Consider the following 9898-nt stretch of genomic DNA (forward strand, 5'->3'; position numbering starts at 1 on the left):
CTATGGGATAAATTCATAAACAACATATAAGGCTTCAAGCATTGACAACTTCCCGCCGTCCTTGAAATAGTAGGGGCATTTTCATCATCTTTAAGGTATTCGCTACAACTTGCATTCTTGACAGATGGTGTGGTAAGTGATCTAGCCTAAAGGAAATTCATCCCAGAAACTCTAGCCTTTGCCCAAGCTCTTGCTAACAACACGAACAAATAGCTCGTGTTTGGTAGATTGGAATCTTGATGATATGCATAGTTAGCACAAACAACAATCATAAGTGCTAAAACTAAGGTGCCTTGGGGTCCGTCTGGCAACTACTACCTTCATCAACCCAACTCGGGGATTGGGCTAGGTGCAAACTACAATTCCAAGCTTCAAAGGCAAGTGGAGAGCTCTAGGGATTAGGAAACCCTAAGTCAAAGGAAAGACCGATGCTTTTGTACTTGTTGGGAAGAAGGCTCGGTTATCAACCAATGTAAGTGATTAATAGAACTTGTGTATTGTGTAGTGTTTGAAGCCTTAACATATGCCTTAGTCGAAAGAAGGGTATGTTAAGTAAATTTTATATGCAACCACTCCTAATCCCAAGGGGGAGAGCAAATACGCGATGGAAAGGTTATCATGACTATTCTTGCAAAGTTTGGAAAAGGATACCATTTTTTTAATGATTGATCAAATAACATCCTAAATGCTTCTGCATTAAATTGATTGTTGGATGTGATTTGGATTATTATTCCAAGTTCTTGCATCTGATGGTAAATGCATGGCAAGGGTCTATGATGACAAGTTGCCATGGGAATAAAGGAATGTTTTCGAAAAGATGGTATTAGGGTTGAATGCATTGATTGGGCTTGATTCTTAACATGATTAATTAAGGAAGGATATTTTGCGTGGGTGGATCATCTCCAAGGTCACACCACACTTCAACCCGAGAGGGCACTACTCGATTCACGGACCGAAGATCAAGTGGTGAAAAGACCAACCACGGAAGTTGTGTCTCACTCCTAGGTCATTTGGGGTTAGTGGAGCTCTAGACACCCCTTGCCTAGTCCGAAATGGAGTTGAAGACAGCCGTGAGCCTAGCCATGAGCCCAACATCTAGGGCATTGGTGGAAGATCCTATTCTAGATAGTGGATGGAAATTATGGTGTCATGTGATTTGGAGTGGGTACTTCTGTTGGACAGAAGAGAATATATTATTTCTCCTCTATGGGTAGGAGACAAAGATTGACTTGAAGATAAGTTAAGGAACTTGGTTGAACTTTTTGTCAAAGGATTGCTTGATATGTATTCATGTCTGTGCTATAAATTACACGAAAAGGCTTAATTAAGGAAGTTGATTTTAAATGTCACACATAAATGTGATAAGAACTAATTAGATAACTAAAGAACGCCTACTGAGGGAAGTGGATGAACAGAATCTACTATGGGTCCATCCTATGGTAGGGTGGTCCCAGAGAACTGGGAGGCTTCTCACAAGGTTTTACCGACGTTTGACCCTTAAGAATTGTTAGGCTAGAATCCCGATTCATGTCATTTTAGGGGAATGAAATGGGACTATGGCCTACATGCAAAGAGGTTGAGCAGCGCATCCCTCTCGTTTCCCATTCTCTTTGAACCAAGTGTAGCATGAGTCTGCTTTGGCTTGGGCACCTCTACTTAAATTAGGATTTCCAAGACCCGATGCTAGAATGCCGTTCAGGAAACCTTGACCACTAGGAACCCAAATTTCAGGTCAATCCTAGTGGGTTCAATTGTGAACGTTTCGTTGTGGGGCGGACTCGAGAAACCCTAGGCGACAAACCCCATAACATTCCATGGGATGCCAGGCAGCGTCACTTAGAATCATCTCTCGATGGACCTTAAAAACGTGCTTGGACAGCCAATAGGCAGCACGTTACAATAGCCCACTAATGCTAAACTCATCCTGTTTGGAGGGCAGTCTTACTCACTATTGGGAAAGTGCAAATTAGTAGTCTCTATTGAGTCTGAAAGCCTACCAATGATTGTCTACATATTTCCTAACATTAAGGCTAGCAAGGAAATGCTACTAGGACTTGCATTCAAGAAACAAGCACACTACAATGTTGATTATGACTCACAACATCTTCACCTTCCCATTGGCGATGTTCAAATAGTGACAACTTTTAGCAATTTCAACGTAGCCCCATCTACGCCCGCAGTACCACCGATAGAAGAACATGGTGCCAAGCCTAAGGAGGGGGGTTGTGACTTGTCCCACCCCACCAAAGCAAATCTGCTGCTGCAACCCTCAGTAAATGCACCCAAGACCACTAAGCTGCAACTCAAGTTCAGGGAGCCAATTTGCACAAACTCATAATCCCACAACCTCATGCCCTAAGCCTAGGTGAGAAAGCTAGTGCTATAAAAGCAGATGAACAACCGTGATGGGTCCCCAAAGCCCTATTACACATCAAGGCTACTATGAAGGCAACACATGGATTTGGTAGCCCAAGACCACAAGGGGCATGCATGTCCCTCAGACACCACCTTCCAGCCCATCTTTACAAGACAATAAACCAGCTAGGAATGAGATATCAATTGGTCCAAAAGGTACCAAACCCATAGCACCACAATAGGTTTATCGACCAAAGCCGCAACCCTCTACAATGAAATCAATTCAACCTAACACTTCTAGAGTCCCATCTATTCCACAAGTAGAAAGAAGTGCACCAATTGAGCCATAAGATCAACCCATCACACAAGTGGTCAACAAGAAAAACACCCTACTGACTAGTCCATGAACCCCAACCTCTTGCACACCTTACACACTCCTACAAGTGGAGATCTATCCTTACTTTGGCCTCAAACCTAGCCACAAATATGGGGAATGACCTAGTCACTTGCATTTGATGCTTGGACACCACCTTCACCATGTTTGCTAAATGTATGAATGGTTGGATTTAAGCCTCCTAAGAGCTATTAGTAATGGATGTATGCTGCTTTCCATGCACCTGGGAAAAATATGAATTCATGTTTGTCAAGATTCCCATGGTGTTCAAGGAATTGATCTCCAACAAGATTTCTCGAGAGCAAGCTCTCAAACAACAGGGGCTAATCACCTCCTATAGCAAGAGTAAATTCTCTGCAACAAAGTAGGAACTAGAAGAGCTAAAAAAGCTAGCTGATTATGACTTGTTCTTCCTATGAAAATGATATTCTCTCCGTCTTCAATGGGAGCAAGAGGGCTGCAAATTATGACCAATGCCGAGAAAAGATGTGCAATCAAATCCTCTGAGTATGACCCACCAGCCTATGTGGCTCCTACCTCGTTCAGGGTCTTGGTGGCCATAACTTACAATCGACTATTAAAAATTCATGTTCTAGCCTAGACCGAATCCTGACTGAGGAAGAACTACATGTTGCTAGCAGAATGAACCCTGGTGACTTTCTAACTAATGTCTTAACCTACATTACATGCATAGGCATTAAGCCTTATGACATGGGCCATCACACCCACTTAAAGTATAACCCACAATTTTATGATTGGCTCATGAAGAAGTAAAACCCATCAAGCCGATGATGTTAATGCTCTTAACCCTTCATCCTCCAATCCTAGGAAGGATATTCATCATTTCCTCAAGGGGGAGGTGGTAAGGTGGACAAGAAAACATGACTTGAACATCAAACCAGATTTCTAAAGCAAAAAAGGACGGTTAAAGTAAACTTGTACTTGAGGAAAATTTTCATGTAATTCTTGTTGGAATGTGTGGACTGCTTGAAGCAAAATTTTTTATTTTATATTTAAAACATTTCATAGTTCCATAACATACATTTATGATCCTCTTATCTTTTGTAAAAAGTTATTTTAAGTGAACTAATAGTGAGTTGTTGTATCATGATAGGAACCCGAGATGGCAGGGGACCATGACAAAGGCAACAAGCTTCCATTCTCGGAGGAGAAGTAAGCCAAATATGGCATGGTTGTTGAAATGAGATCTTTCAACTAGCTCAAATACAGAAGCATTTAGAACCTAGAAGACATGGTGATAGAGGATTAGGCCATGAAACATATCATTGACCAACATAACCTCAGCAAGTATTTGGAGAAGGTCAGCCAAAAGCCATCGATTACAACAAGTGCAAGGAGTTCTTGTGCTCTTTCAATGCCAATGAGAATCATGGCACAGTGAAACGATGAGGTAGGAGAGGAGAGCCAAAGGGTAGAAATTGAGTTGAGTCTTGAACTGGTGGAAAGGGGTCTGGGACTTGTCGGCCAAAAAGAGATGTCTATGGCACATGTTGGGGATGGACAAGGGCTAGATGTACACCAATGATGGGATTAGTTTAGCTGACATCCCCAACCCGACATTAGACTATGGGAAAAAATGGTCCATGCATTGTTCTCCAACCAAAGGTACAATGCTTTGATGAGCAGGATTAGACTACCACTGCTCAAGAGCCTTGTAGCTAGGTCCTTGGGGATGAAGTCAACTAGAACATCTACATGCGTAAGACCATCAAGTCTTCAGCAAAGGTGCTAGCCATAGGCCCTAGAAGAAAGAGTGGGGAATCTTTGACTTCCACAATGGAGACAACAATAAAGAAACCAACATAGGGTTTGGGGGTGTGCTAACTGCCATAATCCAAGAGGTGGTGGGAGATGTAGAAAGGAAAGAACTGGTAGAAGAAACACCTGAGCGCTCACCAGCCCACGGGTCACCTGTGTGTTCACCCATTAAGAAAGAAGGAGAGAGTGAGTTGCAAACAATCAGGAAGCTCACCTCCAAGCCCAGTGACAACAAGAGGGTTCGAGCAAAAGAACCGTTAAGTGAGAAAGGTGAGGAGGGATTTGTCCCATCGAGCCAGCTAGAAAAATCATGTTGCAAAGTCTAGGCAAAAAGAAGGGAACTATAGTAGAAAAGAGGCGAAGGACTTAGAAGCTACATAGAAAGAATCAAGTAGTTAGAAGAGGAATGAAGGAGGAAGCAAAGAGAGGAGAAGGAAAGTCTAAAAAGAGAAGATGATGAGCAAATGGCTCTCACCACCATTAGATTGTCGATTGAACAACCCTCCCGAGCAAAAGAGTTGGCAAGGAGGAGCTTGGAAGATGCACTAGGTACTAACTCCACAGTAGCAGAAGTGGCTCAAGGACCTATAGTGGTAGGCAAGGGAAAGGCTTTGTTACACCCACCATTGCCTATCATGGGTACAATGCCTACCACCACATAGGAAATCATAGAATCCATGGTGAACCAAAGTAATGTGATGGCTTTTGTGTAGTACCTAATCAACACAATGCAGTAGCTTGGCCCAATGCCAAGTGGAGGAGCCCCACTGCCAGGAACAAAGAGACCATTGGCTGTAGACACAAAGTCAAGGAAAGATCCAAAGAAGCCCAGAATAGAAGCCTCAAACACATCCATACCCTTGGTGACGCCAGTGCCAATGAGTTATGATGAATACATAAAAGAGCTGCAAGCCCAACTGGAAAAGGTGAAGGAAGAGAGGAAGGTAGTGTTGGTAGAGCTGGAGGTGAAAAGAGAGGCATTCTCAGCTTATCAATTGGAAAAGACAAAGAAAATAGCCACCCAAGCAAAGACAAATAAACAACTTGAAGAAGGAGCTGGAAGCAAAAAAGGAAGAAGAGAGTGCAAAAGAGCCTCAAGATGCAAAGGCAAGGGAGGAGACAGGACTAGAGATGGATTTCTCGGCCCTCTTACAACAAAATAAGAACATGGAGAACCACCTCGGGGAACTAAGGAAAATTAGAGATGAGCTCATTGAGGAGCTGGAAAGAGTAAAGACCTAGGCCTATGTAGAGTTACACAATGAGAAATGGAAAAAGGAACGACTACTTAAAGAATTACATGAGTCCAAGGCACAAAAAGACAATGGCAGATGTAAAAAACCAACTCCATGTGGCCCTCCCAGAGTAAGAACTACTAGAAGAGAAACTAAACCGCCATAGACACTATGAGGAGAAGATGCTTAAGATCTAGAAGGAGTAGGAACAAATGGTAATGTTGTTGTCTCAATGCCAAAATCAGGGTGTAGAAAGGATGGAGAGAAGGCTAGGGCTTGGAAAGAAAAAACTACTGGAAGGCTCAAGGACCTTTCCGAATGCCTTGCCTTGGTGAAAAGTGAGAGAATCATGGCACTAGCAAGGGCAGAAGTAGTGGAGGCAGGTATAGAAGTCCAATAGCAAGCCTTCTTGAATACCATGATGCACATGACCTAGGTTGAAGGTGAGGATACAATAGAAGGGCCGAAAAGGAAGTTGGAAATGACAAGAAGAGCCCTAGGTACGGTCTCTAGGAGTTCACACCCGCAGCCATCACAAGCCTAAGTACATAGCAACAATGATAGTTCTTGAGGCAGGCTAGACTCTTGAAAAAGGAGTTAGAAGAGTCAGGATTCAGAGAGCAGCAATAGCAGATGCAATGCCCTACTAAAAAGCCGAGAGAGCTAGTGTAGGAAGAGGAGCCAAACTTTGAGCAAGGCCAAGATGAGGAAGAGCAACCACGTGAACCTTGCCCACCACGGTAGGAGATGCCACTTGAAGATCTCGAGGGAAGTACTATTCTAGAAAGGGTGATGGAAGAAAAAAGGAAGAGGAGAGAGATGGTGGAGCAAGCATAGAGAAGGCTAAGGGCCCTGAAGTCCAGATTCTACAAAGAGAAGAATGCTACCCTGTAAACCGGGCCCTAGAACTAGTTGTTTGGGAGCAGTGGGAAAACAAACAACAAGCATTCAAATTTTCATTCCACTATCCTCACTCCTTAAACAGGGTCCTATCTCTAAGAGTGGTAGAGAGGTTCCTTAAAAGTCTAGAGGAAATCAATGGGAAAAGAAAAGAGAAAGATACCCTACAAGGTGGCAGAGAGAGCTTGTGGACTACTGGGCAAGACAAGGTTTGGGAGGTCCCAAAGACTGTCAGTGTATATGAAGCCCAACCAAAATGGCAGTGAAGTGTCTAGACTCCAACCTTGATGCTTTGATTGGCCTTCTAAAGCACCATATTGGAGGAGTGCAATGATCCTACCTACATGTTATATCCGCGGAGAATAGGGGTAGACTATAATTTAGATGTACATGGCAGGTATGATTTTCCCAAGATCTATAATGTGGATGTAGAGAGTCTAGAGGAGTGCTTGATCTTCAGTGAGCAGGACAGCCACCTATCCATCACACACTTCCTCAATGAGTTTTCATCCTACCTCGATCCCACATTCATCACCACTTGCAATTAGCTTAGGATACTCAAGATTTTGCTCAAGAAAATATCTACAAGGAAGAGGCCTAGGCTGCCACCACTCTTTTTTCATCTCAATGCAATAATTGATAGTTGTGCGATGGCCCGTCTCACAATGAGGGCCATGCTTCTAACTTCCTTTTGTGTGGCGGTCCTTGAAAATATGAATGACAACCACTTCATTAAGTGTGGTCATCCCTTATTGTCAATGACACCCTTAAACATACATATCAACATGAAGGGCTAATTGTAGAGAAGACCCTTCCTTACCAACTCTCTTAGGCCTCCTCGCAATTTAGCTCTTGAAGAGTATTAGGATGATGTCTAGTGTGCTCCTCTACAATGTATTAAATATTTTTTAAAAAGCAAAGAAAAGACAAATGCAATACACAAGAAAAGGAAGAAATGGAATCCTCATGTACCATAAGAGTGCCACAGACACTGCACCTAGGGACTATTATATCCCTAGCCCCTTCCCCCACTTCACACTTAGGGCACATCAAGGGTAGGACACTCCTAGGGAGTTTACACTCGCCTACAACAACCTGTCTCCCTAAGTCACACCTAGAGCACCTTCCCTTGCATGATCTAGGTCCTCAAGTGTGGGATAACACCATAGGCTTGCCTGAGGACCCAACTCCTCCTAATTCCACTGGCCTGAACACCATGCACTATAGGTGGGGTAGGCACACCCCCAGGTAGTGCACTTCCTTTTCCTTTTCAAGTACATTCGATAACCCACAATCAACCACCAACCTCAGAGGTCCCCCATCACTCACTTGATCTCTTCTTGGTCTCCACAACCCCACATCCAATTCGTTATTCTTCTTCTCCACCATAGCCAATCTCCCTAAAGCCCCTTCATCGACCCACATGGCAAACCTTCAACCATCCAAGCCCTCACCTACAAGTGCCATGGGACTAGCACTCAGCTAGAAGGGGGATAATGTTAACCTCGGTGGCAAAGAAAGTGAAAAATAAAGTGAAAGAAAATCAAAAGACATGGCAAAGTAGAAAAAGGCACATTTTAAATATAAAAGCGCGCCCTCAGGTAAGTTACTAATGAATTTATGTGTGCATCACATGGGTTCAAAATAAGGTATTTTTAAAATACCATTTTTATACATTTTTTACATATACAAGGGTGTAATATAAATGAGTTATTTATAGATTGAATAGAAAAGGGTTATTTTTTATTTAGAAAAAATTTACAAATCATGATATTTGTAAATAGGCCTTGAACATACATGATGTGGAGGATATACATATAGTAACTTCCCCAAGAGTACACCCTAAATTTTTGTAAAAGAGCATTAGGCTCCCTCCTGTGCAATTTGTAAATGCAGATGGGCATGGGTAAAGAAACAATGTGAATAGGAAGGGAATAGGGAAAAGAGGACCTAGGCTAAAATGGTCGATCATGTAAAAAAGGAATGGTTGTCCAAGGAGATGGTAGGTCATATATAAAAGACAAAAAGTGAATGAAGAAGCTCATTCTTGTATGTGGCCAAGACTAGCTCTCTTCTTCGTTCCTCCTCCTCCTCCTCCTCCTCCTCCTCCTCCTCCTCCTCCTCCTCTTCTTCTTCTTCTTCTTACTTGTGCTTGTGCTTGAGGGAGAGTGTGTGTGAGGGTGAGGGACCATGGAGGAGAAGCTCTCCATCTTCTCCTCTCTTCCTCTTCCCTTCTCCTCTTCTATTGCCTCTTGCATGCAGTAATGGACCTTGAGGATTGAGCTTGCACCTTGGATCGTGGGGCAACCAAAGACCTTGTGGGAGGAGGCAACTTGATCGGGCATGAAGATAATCTCACTACACATGTAGGTGGGAGAGTGTGTATAGCTATGTGAGAGGTAGCCATTGCACTTGGCTTGAAACCCTTGAAACAATAAGTAGTTAGTGGATCTTGGTAGTCAAGCGAGAGCTCCCACAATGATAGATAAAGGAGCCCCTTAGAGTGATCGCACATGATGCGCATCTCAATAATATGTGAGATCTACCCCATTTCCTTCATCTCAAAGGTATTCTTGAGCCGAGTTTTTAAGGTATCTAGCTCATCATGAGCTCTCCCAAAAATAAGCATATCATCCACATAAAGTACCAAAATCATAAGGCTGCCATCACAAGCCTTCTTTTCATATAAACATGGATCCATAGCACTACAGCTATATCCCTATGAATTCATAAAAGCATTAAACTTGTGGTACCATTCCCTAAGCGTTTTCTTAAGACCATTAAGGCTCTTTTACAACTTGCACACTTGGTGCTTCCTATCTTTTTCCTCAATGCCCTTAGGCTACTATATGTAAATTTCATCATGCAAGTCCCCATGTAGAAAAGCCATCTTTACATCCATCTGATAGAGGTCTAGATCTAGCTAAGTAACCAATGGGAGTACCAAGCATAGGATCGTTATTTTGACCCCAGAGGAGAAAAAGACTTCATCAAATTCAACACCAATGGAGTACCAAGCATAGGATCATTATTTTGACCCCAGAGGAGAAAAGACTTCATCAAAGTCAACACCATGTTCCTGCTTGAAACCCTTAACTACCAATGTTTCACCATAACATAATCAATGGAGGGCATAAAGTGCTCAGAGACAAATTTCTAGCTATTAGAGCATCTCAAAATAGGTTGATCCTACACAACAGGTGGAGCTTGGACCATTGGAGTATCAATTGCTACA

Source organism: Lygodium microphyllum, chromosome 23 (genome assembly GCF_053477565.2).
Source record: "Lygodium microphyllum isolate KBCC chromosome 23, Lygodium_microphyllum_v1.1.10, whole genome shotgun sequence".
Taxonomy (NCBI): Eukaryota; Viridiplantae; Streptophyta; class Polypodiopsida; order Schizaeales; family Lygodiaceae; genus Lygodium; species Lygodium microphyllum.